The sequence below is a fragment of the Anas acuta genome, chromosome 2, assembly GCF_963932015.1.
Source record: "Anas acuta chromosome 2, bAnaAcu1.1, whole genome shotgun sequence".
In the NCBI taxonomy this organism is placed as follows: Eukaryota; Metazoa; Chordata; class Aves; order Anseriformes; family Anatidae; genus Anas; species Anas acuta.
This window is the reverse complement of record NC_088980.1, coordinates 95,277,465-95,277,799: the sequence shown is the minus strand read 5'-3', so window position 1 is coordinate 95,277,799 and position 335 is coordinate 95,277,465.

Here is a 335-nt window from a genome sequence, read left to right as displayed (position 1 = left end):
TTAACAGTGAGAAACAATCACTTTTCCCAAATCTTTTAACTCACCCTAGTTCAGATTTCCCAACCCATTAAAACAGCCACAAGGGAAAAAATAAAATAAAATAGAATTCAGCAGTCATGATAGCCACAAACAATCTTGCCTCATCAGAAGAGCTGGCTAGAAAAATTAAATTAAATTAAATTAAAATCTACACTATATAAGCACATATATTTAGGGAGAGAACTCTAACAGAAACAACACAATAGATTTTTAGACAGTCCTTAATTAAATAATGTGTTCTTAAAAAATGTTGTTTGAGCTTGTTTTCCCTGTGTTATTCAGTCCAGCTGCAGAAT